Source organism: Salmo salar, chromosome 20 (genome assembly GCF_965601325.2).
Source record: "Salmo salar chromosome 20, fSalSal1, whole genome shotgun sequence".
Taxonomy (NCBI): Eukaryota; Metazoa; Chordata; class Actinopteri; order Salmoniformes; family Salmonidae; genus Salmo; species Salmo salar.
Genome location: NC_138310.1, coordinates 63,501,226 through 63,520,604, shown reverse-complemented (window position 1 = coordinate 63,520,604; position 19,379 = coordinate 63,501,226). Strand labels below are relative to the sequence as shown.

General features: G+C 41.2%; 1 long non-coding RNA gene across 1 annotated transcript; it reads right to left on the bottom strand.

Moving 5' to 3' along the window:
* Positions 1-95: 95 nt before the first annotated feature.
* Positions 96-4,378, bottom strand: LOC106581196 (uncharacterized). The gene is made up of 4 exons (XR_006760993.2): positions 3,498-4,378; positions 2,285-2,402; positions 1,554-1,649; positions 96-1,390 (listed from the first exon to the last, which is right to left on the bottom strand). It is a non-coding gene; the product is annotated as an uncharacterized LOC106581196 (long non-coding RNA).
* Positions 4,379-19,379: the final 15,001 nt, after the last annotated feature.

The following is a 19,379-nucleotide window of genomic DNA, read 5'->3' as shown; positions in this document are numbered from 1 at the left end:
ATTATTCAATGACATATTTTTCTTACAGTATCTATCTACACAACCTACTCTACATTTTCAAAGTGAATAATATATATATATATATATATATATATATATATATATATATATATATTAAATTACTAAGGAATACAAAATGAGGATGCATTGATTGCATACTGTATGTCTTCACACCCCAGAGTTAATACTTGATGGAAGCACCTGTGAATCATTTTTAATAAGATTCTATCAACCTTACACAACTCTTAGGGCAACATACTGTATATCCATTGTTTTTGTCAAAATTGCTCAAGCTCAGTACATTTGGTTGGGAATCATTGATGGACTATTTAGGAACACTCAGCACCTGGAAAGCCATTCTGATACCCAAATTGTAATGCCAAAGATGTAATTGTTGTTGAATTTAAGACATCTATCCCAGGGTTAGGTTTTCAGAAGACTGAGGTGGGATTTCCTATAACTTTTTACCTGGGTTATGCTCCATACATTTTTATTTTCCTCCTATCCCCAGTCCCTGCTGGTGACAAGCATACCCATAACATGATGCTGCCACCACAAACCTGTAGTTTCTTCTTTGACCTCTCATCAACAAGCTGTTTTCGCCCACAGGACTGTCACAATTGTTTTTTTTATAATTTTTTTCGCACCATTCTCGGTAAAGTCTAGACACTGTTGTACACGAAAAGCCCAAGAGGCCTGTCGTTTCTGAGATACTGGAACCGGCCCGCCTGGCACCGACAATCATGCTACGCTCAAAGTCGCTTAGGTCACTCATTGTGCCCATTCTAACTTTCAATCTAACAGTAACTGAATGCCTGTCTGCCTGCTTTATATAGCAAGCCATGGCCACGTGACTCACTATCTGTAGGACTACACCATTTTTGTGAACAGGGTAGTGTACCTAATAAACTGGCGTGTATGTTGCCCTAAGAGTTGTACAAAGTTGGTAGAATATTATTCAAAATGATTCACAGCTGTAATTTCTTTCACTTTGAATATGTGGATCTGTAGAATAAAAAATGTTAATCCATTTTTATATTGAATTTGTTTAGACTTTCACTAGGTACTATATATACACAATATGCTTGTATAGAAGCCAAAATAATTGAATGCATTCACCACTCCAAGGCAATACATGATCTTAGTGACTTCTTGGACAAAGCACCATACTAGAGTAACAGAATCCTGGTCAGCACAGTTAGAGATTGCCTACCCTGCTCGGAACTGCATGACATTGAGTTTGAGCATTTAACTGGCAAAGCTCTTGGAAGGAGTCGAGATATTGTTTGTTAATTTGAATCTGTAGTTCCTCCGGGATGCAGTGAGAGCTTGTATTTCTCCTTGATCCACTTCCCTCCCTCGCTGTTCTCAATGGCCACAGCAGCAACACCTGCAAATATGCATTACTTTTAGTTGATTATAATTCACATAGAAAACTTTACATATACAGTTGTGATTAAAGTATATATTTTTAGCACTTTTCATTGATACAACAGATTAAATCTAGCCTACCTACAATGAGACATTGTCTGGCACTGTGATTACACACTGACCTACAACAGTAGCTCCCTGCCGCTCCACCAGTTTGATAGCAGCCTTCATGGTTCCGCCGGTCTCTATCCACTGGTCCACTATCAGTACCTGGAGCCCTGCAGCACACAACTAGTGGTTGTGGATACGTCCCAAATGGTACCCTATTCCCTACATAGTGCATTACTTGCCCTATGGGCACTGGTCAAAATAATGGAATAGGGTGCTATTTGGGATGTCCACTGTATTTATATTCATACTCTTAACTCACAGTATGCACACCGGCAGTCCTACTGAGTTACAGGACAAAACACATTCAGAGAATCTCCTTGAAGGGGAAATGTTTACTTAAATACAAAGGTGTTCAGTGGCTATACAAACTCTTTGCTACAGACTAGGGCCCTTGGTTCCTGCACCAACACTAGATTATGTGTTGTAGTGGTTATGTCAGGAAATGAGGCCATGCTTGCATTCATTGAAACAAATACAAACAGTCAGCCAAAACAGGCCATACTGCCTCTTAGCTTGTGGGTTCATTGAGCTGGTCTATCACACTGTATGTTGTCTTGCTACATTCATGTTAATGAGTCTGTCTCTTTATCCTTCACCTCTGGATTTAACAAACAAGGCAGGACTCTTGAAACATTAGATGAGTGATAGACCTTCATTAGCCATAGACTCTGAATGGTGACTTATTCACCAAGGAAAGCAATCGTGTCAGTGTGATGGTGACTCAGCTGGCCTTAACACATACAGGTGAACCTCCATCTTCTCTCTGCTTGAGTAGTCACTGTACTCTTTGCTCTGGATTTGTATGCACAGGTGTTCTGCTTTCAGAAAGCCCTTTCCAAGGGTTGTGGCCACAGACGATTCTGAAAACCACCAAGATAAAAATGACACCTTAGAAACAGCACAGATAGACTGTTGTTGTATTGATGAGATTGTGAGAGTTAATTTCACCAATCAATATTTTCTCTCAGAAGACTTATAAACCCGATTGTAGTGACAGCAGCATTCCATGTAGATCAAGCCATACAGATCCCTTTTACACATAGTATGATTGATTTTGCACGGCTTTTGTTTTGTGTTGCATGGTGTGATATTTTACTCTTAAAGCGTGTCATTGTGGCAATTCCCCAAGCAGGACCTAAATGTGTACTACCCCTAAATTAAGTATAATTCAGAGTGGTTAGATTTCCTGCCCTTTCAGTGGAGCTTGCTGGATGTGAAATAAAATTAGTATGCAGTAAATCGCATGCAGCCACACTTCAGCAACAACACATGAGCATATTCGTTGAGATCGTATGTTTTCCTGAAACATTATTGATGAATCCCATTGCATCTATACCCGCGACCAGGTCAATGGCCTCATTCTGGAATGGACAGAGAAGGTCCTTCACACAATCTGACAGTGCCTGGATTAGATACAGAATGAACCAGATTGACCTGCTATTGGTTTCCTTAAAGTATCTTTACAGTATATGCACTGGGAAAAATCAAAATTCTACACACTGCATTGGAAATTAGTTATAGTTAGTATTCACCCCCTTGTATTTCTTCACATTTTGTTTCCGTTACAAAGTGGGATTGAAATATATTTAATTGTGATTTGTCATTGATCTACACAAAATACTTGATCTTGATCTTTACAAATTAATTTTAAAAAATGTAAAAAAATACACTCGCTAGTCAGTTTATTAGGTACACCATCCATGTTTAATGCTTTTCGACCTGTTCCAAATTAATGTCAACCCAAACCGGCTGCCCACGTGCATAAATTTATTTTGTCCCTCCTACACCAAACGCGATCACTACACGCAGGTTAAAATATCAAAACAAACTCTGAACCAATGACATTAATTTGGGGACAGGTCAAAAAGCATTAAACATGTATGGCAATTTAGCTAGTTAGCTTGAACTTGCTAGCTAATTTGTCCTGGGATATAAATATTGAGTTGTTATTTTACCTGAAATGCACAAGGTCCTCTACTCCGACAATTAATCAACACAAAACGGTCAACCGAATCGTTTCTAGTCATCTCTCCTCCCAGGCTTTTTCATCTTTGAACTTATATGGTGATTGGCATCTAAACTTTCATAGTATTACCACAACGACCGGCAAAACAGTTGGTCTTTTAATCACCCATATGTGGGTATAAACAATGAGGAGATGGCACGTGGGTACCTGCTTCTATAAACCAATGAGGAGATGGGAGAGGCAGGACTTTCAACGCGATCTGCGTCAGAAATAGAAAGGAGTTCTATTTTAGCCCTTGGCAACGCAGACGCTCGTTTGCGCGCGCGAGCAGTGTGGGTGCAATAATTGAATAACATGGATTTCTACATTTATTTTGCGACGCTCGCGCACGCGACGTGTCCGGTCTGGTCAGTATGTAAGTGACTTTGAGCGTGGTATGATCGTCGGTGCCAGGCACGCCGGATCCAGTATCTCAGAAATGGCCGCCCTCCTGGCCTTTTCACGCACGACAGTGTAGGGTTTACAGAGAATAGTGCAACAAACAACATCCAGTCAGCGGCTGTCTTATGGGCAAAAAACAGCTTGTTGATGAGAGAGATCGAAGGAGAATGGCAAGAATCGTGTAAGTTAACAGGTGAGCCACAAAGGTGGGCTCAGTACAACAGTGGCGTGCAGAACAGAATCTCGAAACACACAACTCATCGATCCTTGTCACGGATGGGCTATCGCAGTAGACAACCACACCGGGTTCCACTCCTATCATCTAAAAGGAAGGCTCCAGTGGCCACGCGATCACCAACACTTAACAATGTGAGGAGTGGAAAAACATTGCCTGGTCCGACGAATCCCAGTTCCTGTTGCATCATGCTAATGCCAGAGTCAGGATTTGGCATAAACAGCATGAGTCCATGGACCCATCCTGTCTGGTACAAGCTGGTGGTGGTGTACTGGTGTGGGGAATGTTTTCCTAGCACACGTTAGGTCCCTTTATACCAATTGAGCAACAAACGTTTCCGACACCTTGTAGAATCCATGAATTCGGGCTGTTTTGGAGGCAAAGGGGGGTCCGACCTGGTACTATATAGGTGTACCTAATGTACTGGCCAGTGAGTGTATAGTCGTTGCATATGTGTTTACCCCCCTTTTTTTAGTCAAGCCTAAATTAGTTCAGGATCAACATTTGGCTTAACAAATCACATAAGTTACATGGATTCACTTTGTGTGAAATAATAGGAGTTGACATGATTTGTTTAATGACTACCCTTTCCTCTGTCCCCCATACATCCATCTGTAAGGTCCCTCAGTCAAGTGTTGAATTTCAAGCACAGATTCAACTACAAAAACCAGGGTGCTTTTCAAAAGCCTAATAAAGAAGGTCAGTGCTTGGTAGACGGGTAACAATAATAAATCAGACATTGAATATCTCTTTAAGCATGGTGAAGTTAATAAATATGCTTTGGATGATGTATTAAACCACCCAGACACATCAAAGATACAGTCGTCCTTCTGAACTGAGCTGCCGGACAGGAAGGAAAAATGCTCAGGGATGTCACCATGAGGCCATTGGTGATTTAAAAACAATTATAGAGTTCAATGGCTGTGATGGGAGAAAAATTAGGATAGATAAACAACATTGTAGTGACTCCACAATAAAGACATAAATACAAATATACAGAATAAAACAATTCTAAAACATACATCCTGTGCATATGCAATAAGGCACTAAAGTAATATTGAAAAAAAAAAAACATGGCAAAGGAATACACTTTTTGGCCTAAATGCAAAACCTATGTTTGTGGCAAACACAACACATCACTGAGTAACTGCCTCCTTATTTTCAAGCATGGTGGTGGCTGCATCATGGTATGGGTATGCTTGAAATTAACAAAGACTGATCAGGATAAAAAAGAAACAGGATGGTAACTAAAGGTGTATCACTAGTTCCTAGGAATTACAGTAAAGTCTTGATGGGTCCAACCAGGCAAACTTTGGTCCTTTGGTGTTTGGTGCCATTAGGGAAAGGTACCAGCCTTTCCCCCTGTCTGTTGGAACAGCCAAAGTGTTCATCCTGCTAGACCCTGATATTGTTATTGCAATATTTCAAATAATTTGAGTAATGTCAAGAAACCTTTTTGATCGCAAAATCAAAATTCACATGTAAATTAAACACACAATTGGAGCAAAGGTTAATATTATTGGTTAAAATGAAAATCGAATCGTTATTGCAATAATATGAAGTGTATTCCGCTCAAATAGCACAGAAGATGACTCTAAATAGGGCCAAAATATTTGAAAGTTTGCTGTTTAAATGATAAAACAAAATCTAAATTATGCAATGTATTTCATTGATTTTCAATTGACTTTCTGATAAATTAAGTTCTATTGCTATGTTTTTACAAGTTAACAATTACAACAAAAAGCTTTAACCATTACAAATGAAATAGACTTACAATGCTGTGGTGTGGTGGAGTCTGTGATGATGTACTGCACACAAATACCTGGTGAATCTCAAACGTAGAGAATGATAGAGGCCTCTAGTGGCCAAAAGTCCATTTTGGCATGGGCAGCACCATTGAGGGCTTCCACCATGCTTCTGCCATTTTAAAGTAATCACAGTACTCAACTGGGTGGGGATTCCTATGGGTTTTAGACGCAATGGCGCTGCCGATGCGGTCACGGACACTATAATGACACAGATATAAAGATGAGTCCTCTATCGATCGCTATGATCCCAAACCAGACCCTCTCCTTCAACTCGCTCGGAGGGCCCTACGTTGTCAAGTGTTGCTGTCGAAACTCAGAGGGTGATGCCTCGATCAGACCGACAGCGTCATTGTGTTTTGGTACACCTGAAGTACATTAATTTCCAATGGAACGCTGCGTTTGCCTTGCACACAGATTATCCATTATATTGACAATATACTCATGTGGCCGCTCTAACAATGGAAATAAATGTCTTAAAAAATCGAAGGCAGTCGGGAGGAGTCAAAATCAGGTGAGACCATTCTAGCCCATGAGAGGGAAGATACAGCAGCTTGCGAAAGTATTCACCCCCTTGGCATTTTTCCTATTTTGTTGCCTTTACAACCTGGAATTAAAATACATTTTGGGGAGGGGGTTGTATCATTTGATTTACACAACATGCCTACCACTTTGAAGATGCAAAATATTTTTTATTGTTAAACAAACAAGAAATAAGACAAACAATTTAACTTGAGTGTGCATAAATATTAACCCCCCAAAGTCAATACTTTGTAGAGCCACCTTTTGCAGCAATTACAGCTGCAAGTCTCTTGGGATATGTCTCTATAAGCTTGGCACATCTAGCCACTGGGATTTTTGCCCATTCTTCAAGGCAAAACTGCTCCAGCTCCTTCAAGTTGGATGGGTTCCTGCTGGTGTACTGCAATCTTTAAGTCATACCACAGATTCTCAATTTGGATTGAGGTCTGGGCTTTGACTAGGCTCTTCCAAGACATTTAAATGTTTCCCCTTAAACCACTCAAGTGTTGCTTTAGCAGTATGCTTAAGGTCATTGTCCTGCTGGAAGGTGAACCTCCGTCCCAGTCTCAAATCTCTGGAAGACTGAAACAGGTTTCCCTCAAGAATTTCCCTGTACTTAGCGCCATCCATCATTCCTTCAATTCTGACCAGTTTCCCAGTCCCTGCCGATGAAAAACATCCCCACAGCATGATGCTGCCACCACCATGCTTCATTGTGGGGATGATGTTCTCGGGGTAATGAGAGGTGTTGGGTTTGTGCCAGACATAGCGTTTTCCTTGATGGCCATAAAGCTACTTTTTTGTCTTATCTGACCAGAGTACCTTCTTCCATATGTTTGGGGAGTCTCCCACATGCCTTTTGGCGAACACCAAATGTGTTTGCTTATTTTTTTCTTTAAGCAATGGCTTTTTTCTGGCCGCTCTTCCGTAAAGCCCAACTCTGTGGAGTGTATGGCTTAAAGTGGTCCTATGGACAGATACTCCAATCTCCGCTGTGGAGCTTTGCAGCTCCTTCAGGGTTATCTTTGGCCACTTTGTTGCCTCTCTGATTAATGCCCTCCTTGCCTGGTCTATGAGTTTTGGTGGGCGGCCCTCTCTTGGCAGGTTTGTTGTGGTGCAATACTCTTTCCATTTTTGGATTTAATGGTGCTCCGTGTGATGTTCAAAGTTTCTGATATTTTTTTATAACCCAACCCTGATCTGTACTTCTCCACAACTTTGTCCCTGACCTGTTTGACCTTTTTTAATTTTTGTAATTTTTTTGAAACAAGTTTTTTTTTTTCTTCATCTCACTTCACCAATTTGGACTATTTTGTGTATGTCTATTACATGAAATCCAAATAAAAATCAATTTAAATTACAGGTTGTAATGCAGCAAAATAGGAAAAACGCCAAGGGGGGTGAATACTTTTGCAAGGCACTGTATGCATGTGAACAACAGGCACTTATCCGATATAAGGTCTTTTTTCTCAAAGTTGCCGGGATGTCACGTGTCCTACTTATATCAGTATACTTGTAACAACTTAAGCATTACAAAATCTCTATTCGATCAAATAAGCCACACCTTGCAAATAAGCCATTACATTTTTTGTTAACCAAATTCGACACTAATTGAGCAAAGAAAACATCAGGCCACCGACGCGGCGCGGCCACCGACGCGGCCACCGACACTTACGAGCACTCGTTCTCCGTGGCCGACGTGAGTACGTAATTTAAACATGATAACCCTCACCAGATGGCATCCCAAGCCACGTCCTCAAAGCATGTGCAGACCAGCTGGCTGGAGTATTTACGGATACATCGTCCGTAAAGTACACCTTAGCCAAATACATTTAAACTCAGTTTTTCACAAAATTCCCTGTTTTAGGTCAGTTAGGATCACCACTATTTTAAGAATGTGAAATGTCAGAATAATAATAGAGATAATGATTTATTTCAGCTTTTATTTCTTTCATCACATTCCCAGTGGGTCAGAAGTTTACATACACTCAATTAGTATTTGGTAGCATTGCCTTTACATTGTTTAACTTGGGTCAAACGTTTCAGGTAGCCTTCCATAAGCTTCCCACAATAAGTTGGGTGAATTTTGCCCCATTCCTCCTGACAGAGCTGGTGTAACTGAGTCAGGTTTGTAGGCCTCCTTGCTTGCACACACTTTTTCAGTTCTGCCCACACATTTTCTATTAGATTGAGGTCAGTGCTTTGTGATGGCCACTCCAATACCTAGACTTTGTTGTCCTTAAGCCATTTTGCCACAACTTTGGAAGTATGCTTGGGGTCATTGTCCATTTGGAAGACCCATTTGTGACCAAGTTTTAACTACCTGACTGATGTCTTGAGATGTTGCTTCAATATATCCACATAATTGTTCTTCCTCATGATGCCATCTATTTTGTGAAGTGCACCAGTCTCTCCAGCAAAGCACCCCCACAACATGATGCTGCCTACCCCGTGCTTCACGGTTGGGATGGTGTTCTTTGGCTTGCAAGCCTCCCCCCTTTTCCTCCAAACATAATGATGGTCATTATGGCCAAACAGTTCTATTTTTGTTTCATCAGACCAGAGGACATTTCTCCAAAAAGTACGATCTTTGTCCCCATGTGCAGTTGCAAACCATAGTCTGGCTTTTTTATGGCGATTTTGGAGCAGTGGCTTCTTCCTTGCTGAGCGGCCTTTCAGGTTATGTCGATATAGTACTTGTTTTACTGTGGCTATAGATACTTTTGTACCGGTTTCCTCCAACATCTTCACAAGGTCCTTTGCTGTTGTTCTGGGATTGATTTTAACTTTTCGCACCAAAGCACGTTCATCTCTAGGAGACAGAACGCGTCTCCTTCCTGAGCGGTATGATGGCTGCGTGGTCCCATGGTGTTTATACTTGCGTACTATTGCTTGTACAGATGAACATGGTACCTTCAGGCGTTTGGAAATTGCTCCCAAGGATGAACCAGACTTGTGGAGGTCTACAATTTCTTTCTGAGGTCTTGGCTGATTTCTTTTGATTTTCCCATGATGTCAAGCAAAGATGCACAGATGTTTGAAGGTAGGCCTTGAAATACAGCCACCGGTACACCTGCAATTGACTCAAATTATGTCAATTAGCCTATCAGAAGCTTCTAAAGCCATGAAATCATTTTCTGGAATTTTCCACTTATATTCTTATATGTGCCTAAATGTTTGATATCCATAATTTGTATGATTATTTATTCGAATTGTGCTCCCTCTAGTTTTACCGGATGTTGTCCCGCTAGCGGGATGCCTATCCCTAATTATCAAGAAATTTGTGGAGTGGTTGAAAAACAAGTTTTAATGACTCCAAACTAAGTGTATGTAAATCTCCAACTTCAACTGTATTCAATCTTTCCATATCCCAGCCTGTTGGTCCCACTTGCTTCAAGATGTCCACCATTGTTCCTGTACCCAAGAAAGCTAAGGTAACTGAACTAAATGACTATCGCCCTGTAGTACTCACTTTTGTCATCATGAAGTGCTTTGAGAGGCTAGGTAAGGACCATGTCATCTCCACCTTACCCGGCACCCTAGACCCAATACAATTTGCATATCGTCCCAACAGATTCACAAACAACGCAATCGCCATTGTGCTGCACACTGCCCGATCCCACCTGGACAACAGAAATACCTATGTAAGAATGCTGTTCATCGACTATAGCTCAGCCTTCCACACCATAGAGCCCTCCAAGTTCATCAATAAGCTCAGGGTCCTGGGTCTAGACCCCTCCCTGTCTAACTGGGTGCTGAACTTCCTGACGGGCCGGTGAAGGTAGGCAACACTTCTGCCACGCTGATCCTCAACAAGGGGGCCCCACAGGGGTGCGTGCTTAACCCCCTCCTGTACTCCCTATTCACCCATAACTGCGTGGCCACACACGTTTCCAACTCAATCATCAAATTTGCTGACGACACAACAGGGGTAGGCCTGATTATCAACAACGATGAGACATCCTACAGGGAGGAGGTGAGAACCCAGATGGAGTGGTGCCATGAAAATAACCTCTCCCTCAACATCAACAAAAAGGAGCTGTCGTGGACTACAGGAGACAGCAGAGAGATCACGCCCCATCCACATCGACAGGGCCCCACTGTAGAGGGTCAAAAGCTTCAAGTTCCTCAGCGTGCATATCACTGACAACCTGAAATGGTGCATTCACACAGAGCGTGATGAAGAAGGCACAGCAGCGCCTCTTCAACCTCAGGAGGCTGAAGAAATGTGGCTTAATTGGGCACTGAATAATACAGAATGCTTCTGGCCTTTTAAAATACCAATCCCATAGGCCACAATGCAAATCTCTGTATATAAAATACATACTGGCTTATAGTGAAAAAAAATGTTTTTGTGCCAATGTAAAAGGAAGGTTGGGTGTACTCCGTAGGGTCTGTAAAATCTATATATGGTGTTATTTCATGGGGCACTGAATAATAAGCCAGTATGAAAGAGAATTAGAGGATACACTACTTCCAATTCAGAAATACCTGGCATTATAGTATCTGGCAATGCATGGGGTTGCTGTGGTGGATGTGACACTAAACTATGACTTTTCTCATCAATGCCCCCATTTTAGAAAACAGTCAGATGGTAATAGTTGTGGTGTTTGTGTGCTTGTTTTCTAGAGCAGTCTTATTAGAGCGCAATGTGAATAAGCTTTGTCACAATGGCGTGTGAGACTGTTTTACATTAGTTATCAGAAATTACTTAGTTGAAAGAAGTTAAGGTTTTAAGCTTGAAGAATACAGTAGACTCGTAATGCATTTTAAACTGTACAGAAAATGCCTTTGCTGATCTTGATAATCATCACAGTATAACAGTGAACTTTCTAAAGAAATATAAATACAATATTTTAAGGTGGTTGCAATGCAGTAAAAAAAAACGATTATACTGCACTAGAGTGCAAAACAAAATAAACATTGATTTCCCCCCTAGTTTAGCGTGTCTTTGTAGTGACGAATCTGTGATCCTGCTGCCAGGAGAACAGTAATCAATAAGACCATCAATTTCGGGACACACTAGTGACTTTAATGATGTAATTCATTTAAATAATAAAACAAAATTCTAATTAACAAGTCCCCCTTGTCATTTTACAACATATAAACCTCACTAACAGTTAAACATTTATTGTGGGATGTAGCCTATTTTGTTAAATTTGTTAAGCGGTGTGATATATCACAAATTGTGTAATAGCATTATTGTCACCCTAAAATATTTTAAATAAATACCGTTTATATGGGTTTTATATTTAGGCGTTGAAGACTTGAAAAATTAAAGGAGAGTGCACACTCTTGGAGCTCAGATGCAATCATTTAATAACCTAATAACCAACGTTTTGACAGAGAAGCTGTCTTCATCAGGCTATAATGACTGACACTGCGGGGTGACTAGTTTATATAGTGTCAAAGGACACACACAGGTGTCTAATCATGGCCGGGTGTGGCCTGATATCGTCTACGATGCTCCGAGATTCGTACTTTTAATTTGCGCTTTGTTTTACCCTCATCATTTTTACCACAAGGACAAGTTATAAGATAAATAACTGACTTAGTGGAGCACGTGATAACACCTTTGATTGGAATATGTTTCCCTGTTCTGGGGTGTTTAAAGGATCTACATTTATAAGCGCAAATAGACGTTGTACAGGGTGGTAAAATCAGTTACCAATTGATCTCAGAGATTTCTGCCCCACGAGAACACGATCAAGGGAGCGTCCGAAAACACCGATACTGTCATCGGAGTTTAGAATGTGCCAATGTTTGAATGATTCCCTTAATTTGTTCATAGCACTTTGAATAGCGCGTAGTTTAGAACGCAAGAATGCTTCTTTTTGCGAGACTGTCCTTGAAAAATGTATCGGTTTGTTTTGAATTTTCTCAATGGCAGTATTAATCTGACCATCTTTGTACCCCCTCTCCTTGAATTTTCTTTGCGTCTCAGCCATATTTCTGTCGAAATCTGATTGTTTTTTGCATTCTTTTTTTGGATTCGACAGAATTGGCTGTATGGCAAACTGTTTTTCAAGGGAAGCGGGTGACAACTATCAGCCCTCAACAAACTATTACGATCAGTAGGTTTCCTGTAAAGATCAGTGTATAGAACATTATCCTCACAGAAGATCAAGGAAACTGATTTGAAGTGTCAGATTGCAAAGTAAATCTCAAATGCTCAGGACAAGAGTTAAGAAAAGCATGGAATGCCTGGATCTGTTTTGCATCACCTCTCCATAGAACAAAAATATAATCAATATACCTTTTCCAAATAATGATGTTAGGCAAGAAAACATTTGAGAGAATTGAACATTGACTGTTTCTCCATGTAACCCACATACAAATTAGTATAGTTATAAGCCATGGGGGGTTCCATAGCAGTACCCTTCGTCTGAATAAAGAAATCATTTAGAAACATGAAGTAGTTGTGTGTGAGAGTACTATTTCAGCCAATGTTATAATGCATGCACTGGAAAGTAGTCCATTAGGGTCGCGTGCAGAAGAAAATGTTCCATAGCTTCAATACCGCCCTCGTATGGAATATTCGTGTATAACGACTCAACATCAAAGTAACTAACAAAGTATTATCAGGGAGAGGATCAAGAGATTCGATAAGAGATCATACTGCTGGTGTCCTTTACAAGAGGGCGCTGTTCTGCGAGTGGTCTAATAAATAAGTAAACAAAAGTCGAGAGGGGCAGTTACTGCATCAATGCCCGCTACAATAGGGCGCCCTGGAGATTTTGTAACATTCTTGTGTAATTTCGGCAAAGTATAAAAAGTAGCAATTTTAGGGTGTTGAATAGCCAAAAAGTCGTGTTCTTTTTTGGTTATCTGACCAGAACTTAAATACCCATCTAGGACAGTAAAGAGAGTGTTCTGAAATTGGTCAGTGGGGTCACATCTGAGTTTCTTGTAAAAGGTGTTGTCAAACAGTTGTCTATGACACTAATTTACTTAAACAGTCCTATCCATGAGCAGAACCGACCCACCCTTATCAGTAGGGCGAGTAAGGACTGACGTATCGGATTTAAAAACAAGCCTTAGGTAAATTATGGAAAGATATGTACTCCTGTTTGTTCTTAAGGAGATGAACGGTCTCTTTTTCAACGAGTCTGCAATATGTCTCAATATAGTGATTGCGATTGGATGGAGGTACAAAATAACTCTTACTTCTAAAAGGAGTCGGAGTATGTGCAGGTGAGCAACCTACATGTTCAATGGAAATATCACGATTAGGGGGGCTAAAGTATTCCCTTAAACGGATGTTTCTAAAACAAACAAAAAACTTAAACATGTCTACCTTAACATCGAAATCGTTGCACTGAGTTGTAGGCACAAAATATAACCCTCTATTAAGCAAGATGTGGTCAGGGCTCAATATCTTGCTTGATAAATTAGGGTGACCATACGTCCTCTTTTTCCCGGACATGTCCTCTTTTTGGACCAAAACAAATGCGTCCGGCCGGGATTTCTAAATGGCCCAAAATATCCGGGATTCGGTTTTTGCTTTCTACAGTCGCCATTCATTGTGTGCGTTTTTGGGGTTTTGCGTTGCTTTGACCTTTCTCTTTAGGTCCCGCCTTCTCACACGCCACCATTGGTGGGTCATGTAGGCCTACGCAAACATTGGTCAAACTGCATCTCAATCATTACCCTCACCATGGCAACAGCCAAGAGACAGTGCAGCAGCTTGCTTGTCAACAGTGGCACATGGCTCCAGAACAGCGTAAAAATGCCCAAACGCAAATGTAAATTCACAGACGATTTACAGAGAAAATTCCCGTGTTTTCGTCTTGGCCGGGATCCGTGTGAAGCAGAATGCATGACCTGCAAAGCTGGCACGTACGTGTCAGTGTCAAATAAAGGTGCTAGCGACCTAGAAGCCCACATAAGCTCCACAAAACACAAAATTGCAGCTAAAGGAGAGAGTTCGTCAGGTAAATTAACTGACTATTTTGTGAGAGCATGTAAAACAGAAGATGCTGTTACTGCTGCGGAGGGAGTTTTTGCATTCCACAACACGAAGCATCACAATAGCTACAGATCAATGGACTGCACGTCTGCCTTGTTAAAAAAGGCTTTCCTGATTCCGAGACTGCGCGAAAATTTTCAAGCGCTCGTACTAAGACCGAAGCAATTGTTAACGCTGTGATAGCACCAGATTCTGTCGACATAGCTCAGAAAGCACTAGAAGACATACCTTACTGTGGTGTTTCTACTGATGGGAGCAATCACGGTGCTGTGAAAATAGTCCCTCTGCTTATTCAGTATTTTGATTGGAAGAATGGTGGCATGCAAAGTAAATTAGTCGAAGTTAAAAACACTCCAAATGAGACAGCTGATACGATCGCGCAATACATCAAAGAAACACTGGAAAATAATGGGATTTTTTCCAAATGTATTGCATTTACAGGTGACAACTGCAATACAATGTTCGGGGGAATCCGGCGTGATGAAGAAGGAAGTCTTGAATCGGTGTGGGATGCCCAGCACACGTCTTGAACAATTGTGTTCATTACGGGGCAGACACACTAGATGTCGATATTGAGAACATCATCTTCAAAATATGTCAATACTTTCACATCTACACTGTGCGCACAGAGGATCTGAAGGAGTACTGTGAATTTGTTGATGTTGAATACAGAAGTCTCCTTTCTCACAGCAAGACGCGATGGCTGTCATTATTCCCAGGTATTGAGAGGCTGCTACAGATGTTTCCAGCCTTGAAAGCATTCTTTTTGTCACAGGAAAAAACACCCTCCTTGATCAATAAGTTTTTTGAAGATGAGTTCAGTGAAATTTACCTCTGTTTCATTCACACATTCAGGAGATGGAAAGGGAGAGTAATTCAATTGTGGAAGTGAAGAACCTTTTGAACAAAGTCCACACCATGCTTCTTGAACGCAAGACCAATAACTTCATGTCCCTTAAAGTTAAGGAACTATTGGCACAAAAGCACAAGAATGGACTTGGTAAGAATTGTGACCATTTCAGTGCTCAAGTACAGGGTCTGTACAGTTCATGCCTGGAGTATCTGGAGAAATGGATGGCACCCATGGAGGAGTTCTCCTCTTTCATGTGGATGGATCTGAGTGAGACACCTGACTGGAATGACATAGAAGCCTGTATAAAACACCTGGGAGAAAAGGGGGTGCCAATTGATGATGCAAAGTGCTTTAATCAGGTCACCAACCTGAAGAAATCCACATAAAGGTGTAACAGTGATGGAGAGTTCAGTAATCTGCAAGCACACAAGAAGTGGACCAAATATTTTGAAAGGTCCAAAAGCATAGATTTTCATTCAGAGCTACTGAAGATTGCACAGTTTTTCTTTGCTATTCCTTTTCACAATGCAAATGTAGAGAGAGTTTTTTCACTGATGCAAAGCTAGTGGACAAAGGAAAGGAATCACTTGTCTGTTGAGTCACTGAAGGGGCTTCTGTGTACACAATACAACTTTAAAAACATGTCTTGCAAAGACTTTCATGCCTACTTGATTGGTAATCAAGGACTGTTGGGAAAGATGCGATCTTCGGGAAAGTATACCAGAGAGCATCAGGAGGACTGACATTATTTTTGACTGAAATAGTGGATTTTTTTATAACAGTTTTTTTTTTTTAATTTAATTTTAACCTATAGCCATGAAAAGAAAGGTGTTAAAAGCTAAACTATTTAATTTTTTTGTTGTTATTATTCTATAGGGCCAACAGTTGAATGGAAAGGATGTATTACTTTATGTATTAATGTTTATATTAATAACATAGTTGCATGGTTGTGAACGCATTTGTATTTACCGCCCACTGTGTCCGTCTGCCTCCCGCTCCCACTGTCCCCTTTTTTGAAAACTAAAATATGGTCACCCTAGATAAATTGAAGACACTCAGACCCGTGGGGTCTGGGACCGTGTGAACGGCCCTCTCTGCCTCTGGTAGTTGTTTCTTCTTACCCCGTCGGGTGCGGCATCTCGTCGGTGCGCATGTCCGCGGCCACCTCTGCGCTTCCGTCGGCCCAGTCTCTCGTTGGATAAAAAAAACTGGCACTGGAAGCAGATGAGGCGCTGGTTGTAGAGAGTTGGTCAGTCGGGGTGGATAGAACGTAAGCGGCCTCCCTCCTGCGTTTGTCATGGAGAGGGGGACCTCTTTTATCAGGGTTTCTCCAGAAGTAGACTTTGTCTTCGGCCTTGTCTTTTTTGTTTTGGTTGAATTTCTTTATTTTAAGTTCCTTTATTTCTTTAGACAACTTGTCCTGGAGCGCTTGGTTAGTTTATAAGTTCATTGAATATGCCAGTCCATTTCAATATTTTTTTTTTCAACTGGTCAACAATTAATGTCATTAAATCAATCGAGCATTTGTTGAGGATGGCACACCAGCGCTCCCAGAAATCATCTGTGCGCTGTCCCAGTGATGGCTCTTTTTGCCACCTGAGTCCCCGTGGAATAATGCCTTGACCCACATAATCACTAAGATTGACTATATGTAGATACATTCTCCTCTGGCTCTTAGATACATTTAACAGTTCTTTCGAGAGATCATAATTACCCCCGGAATATCAAAAAGGGACTCCTATATTATCTTATTACGTTCGCTTTGGCTATATTCAAAGTAATCTTGTTTGGGTCTTTGACCAGTGTCAGGAAGAAAACAAAAAATCTTTCGGCATCGTTTAAGAGCTTTTTGTCGGTAGGGTGCTGTTTACTGGGTAACAGATTAATCTAGAGGCAAAAGAAACACACACCAATTTAGGCGAGGTGCTGGCTAGCGGGGTAGATCACTTGAAACATTAAAGGAGAGTGCACACTCTAGGAGCTTAGATGCAATAATTTAATAACCTAATAACCAACGTTTCGACAGACAAGCTGTCTTCATCAGGCTATAATGACTGACACTGCGGGGTGACTAGTTTATATAGTGTCAAAGGACACACACAGGTGTCTGTAATCACAGCCGGGTGTGGCCTGATAGCATTGGTTAATTCTCAGATGTAAAAATAACATACCAAAAACATGAATGGATAGCATATGATCATGACGTGAGGGTTGGCGCCAACCCTTGGGTTGTGCAGTGGGGGAGATCTTTGTGGGCTATACTCGGCCTTGTCTAAGGATGGTAAGTTGGTGTTTGAAGATATCCCTCTAGTGGTGTGGGGGCTGTGCTTTGGCAAAGTGGGGGGGGGGGGGGGGGGGGTTATATCCTGCCTGTTCGGAAGGGGCCACAGTGTCTCCCGACCCCTTCTGTCTCAGCCTCCAGTATTTATGCTGCAGTAGTTTGTGTCGGGGGGCTAGGGTCAGTCTGTTATATCTGAGTATTTCTCCTGTCTTATCTGGTGTCCTGTGTGAATTTAAGTATGCTCTCTCTAATTCTCTCTTTTTCTATCTTTCTCTCTTTCTTTTGTTCTTTCTCTCTCTCGAAGGACCTGAACCCTAGGACCATGCCTCAGGACTACCTGGCCTGATGACTCCTTGCTCCTCCGCCTGGTCGTGCTGCTGCTCCAGTTTCAACTGTTCTGCCTGCGGCTATGGAACCCTGACCTGTTCACCAGACGTGCTACCTGTCCCAGACCTGCTGTTTTCAACTCTCTAGAGACACTCTGAATGATCGGCTATGACAAGCCAACTGACATTTACTCCTGAGGTGCTGACCTTTTGCACCCTCGACAACCACTGTGATTATTATTATTTGACCCTGCTGGTCATCTATGAACATTTGAACATCTTGACCATGTTCTGTAATAATCTCCACCTGGTACAGCCAGAAGAGGACTGGCCACCCCTCATAGCCTGGTTCCTCTCTAGGTTTCTTCCTAGGTTCTGGCCTTTCTAGGGAGTTTTTCCTAGCCACCGTGCTTCTACACCTGTATTGCTTGTTGTTTGGGGTTTTAGGCTGGGTTTCTGTACAGCACTTTGTGACATCAGCTGATGTAAGAAGGGCTTTATAAGTACATTTGATTGATACATTTGATTGATAGATACAATTTGGCTACATGGGCATACAAACATTTACAATAGCAAAATCACGAGAATGGCTTCAGATCAAAGTCTATGTTGAGACCGAAGGGAGCAAGAGTCTTTAAATGAAAGATCCAGGAAGCCTCTCGTTTTAACAATAAATTGTCGACGTCACCCCCTCTCCTAGGGAGGGTGACATGTTCGATGCCGATATAACGTAGGGACGAAATCGAGTGGTTTGCTTCCAAAAAGTGGGCCGCTACTGGGTAAATCGAGTTTTTGCACCTAATATATGGGTTTTATACAAATTGTCTGTATAAATAGCCTTTATAATAAATGTGAACAGGCCAGAAATGTCTAAAAAATATATTGGAATGCTTTGAGTGCTATTATAATCAAATCAAATTCATTTATTCTGTATGATAAAATATCACCTACTTGTTGCACTTACAACTCGTCTAAGTCCTATCAACTGATTTGAGCCCGTATATGGCTGTGGATTGACTGCATTTTTTTATGGAATGTTGGCATATTGGCAGTTAATTTGAAAAATGTATGGAATCATTCCTCTAAAACTGGCTAGCTAACCAACATACAGTGCAGATCAATTCTTCAAATTCAGGATATTACACAATATTTTATCACAGTACTGGCAAACCATGGTTGACCAACTCCCTGACCAAATTGGCTGACCTTTATACCATCATAAGAAGGTTCATGTCCATTTGAGTCATTCCTAATTCTAGGTGATACTACACAGCCAACAGGTGGAGGTGAAGTGGCTCTACGCCTGCTTAGTTGTTTGCCTACTCTGTGACACCATAGTAAGAACAGAGAAATCGACAGAACCTTCCATTTAATAAAATTATATTTAATAGAAGGATCTGGAGAAATCAATTATTGTTGTCAGCAGATTGTTTAATCGT